This window comes from Fukomys damarensis, unplaced genomic scaffold (genome assembly GCF_012274545.1).
Source record: "Fukomys damarensis isolate Sample0158 unplaced genomic scaffold, DMR_v1.0_HiC HiC_scaffold_39, whole genome shotgun sequence".
NCBI lineage: Eukaryota > Metazoa > Chordata > Mammalia > Rodentia > Bathyergidae > Fukomys > Fukomys damarensis.
The window spans coordinates 127,226,321-127,227,938 of NW_022900951.1; positions in this window are offsets into that span (position 1 = coordinate 127,226,321).

The window sequence follows — 1,618 nt, forward strand, 5'->3', positions numbered from 1 at the left end:
CAAAATAAATACCAACCCACACAGAGCTGTATCAATTCTGCTAAGATAGCACACTTTGAAATTGCATCACACCAGGGCTGGGACTGTAACTCAGCAGTGTTGTACCTGCCTGGCAAGCCCAAAGTTCTGAGTTCTATCCCTGGTACAGGGTGGGCATGGGGACCAAATATAAGCATGATGTAGAGGCTTAAAGAAAAAAAGGAAGTATTGAATTAAAAATTAAGGACCAGGGATTTAGTCAGTGGTTCTGCCTCCTGCCTCGCCAACACAAGGTCCCGAGTTCAATCCCCAGTACAAAAAAAAAAAAAGTCTGGGCATGGTGGTGCATGCCTATAATCCCAGCACTTGAAAATTGAAAGTATGAAAAAAAAAAGAAAATAATAAAAAAAAAGAAAATTGAAAGTATGACCAAAAAACAAAACCACCAATAATAAAAAAGACTACAGCATGACCAGGTACTCTTGAAAGAAGACCAAACAGAACCTCTAGAAATCAAAACTATAAAAAGTGATCAATAAAAGAGAAAATAGGGTATTTGCAGTTTGGGGGGACTTTTCTGAGGCAGAGTCTCACTATGTAGCCCAGGCTGGCCTTGAACTCAAAGTGATCCTCCTGTCTCAGCCTCAACCTCCTGAAGGCTGGGATGGCAGGCATGCGCCACCACACCCAGCTATCTGCAATATTTTAAAAGCCCATGGCTGGCTGGGAAATTTCCACAACAGTGACAAGCAGGGATGGATGTGTGTCCCCCAGTCTCAGTCCTCCCCACCTTCACTGTTGGCACTGAAGCACAGTTATCTGAAGCCTGGTGTGACCTTCCCAGCACTCCTGCCGCATCTGCCCAGCCCTGGGCCCCTGTGTCCCTTGCAGCACCTGTCCACTCCTAATCGTTGCTACTGGAAACCATGCGCTGAAGGAGGCCAGCAGTGACGGTGGTGAGGTGACAGGAGGGGCCAGGGCCAGGCCTGTCTTGGCCAGTGCGAACCCAGCAGGGCCCCTACAGGTGGGACCCGGTGTGAACTCTGCTTGTCCACACTTTGTCCAGAGACCTGGGGCACCATGCCGCTCTCCCCTGTGTAGCCCGACAGCTGGAGGTCTGACGCTGGCCCGCCAGGCGTCTGTGTGCCCAGCAGTGGCTGGCACCTCAACTTCCATCCCTTGAAGGCTCTGCTGCTTCCACTGCTTCCCAGCCCAGCCACGCCAGGCACCGGAAACCAGAAACTGGAACTGCACTGGCAGGAGGTGGGGGATGCCCATGTAATCCAGCTTGGCCTCAAACTCACTGTGTAGCCCAGGCTGGCCTCCAATTCTCATCCTCCTGCCTCAGCCTTCCCACTGTTGGGATGACAGGCGTGCACTCTCATGGCCATCTTGATATTGACTCACTTCAAGCTTCTTTAGGATGAATGAGCCCTTACATTTTCCAGAGTGACTACTACAGGGATATAAATAGACTGCAGGAGAAATCAAACAATGAAGGAAAATCTCCTCTAATCCGAAAGTCAAGAGAGGAAAACAAAGAAACAGAAACACTTGAATAAGTAGAAAACACAACGTGTCAGAACTAGAACCAGCCATTGCCAAACAAAATAAAGACAGGATTTTGAAGAAACCAGCT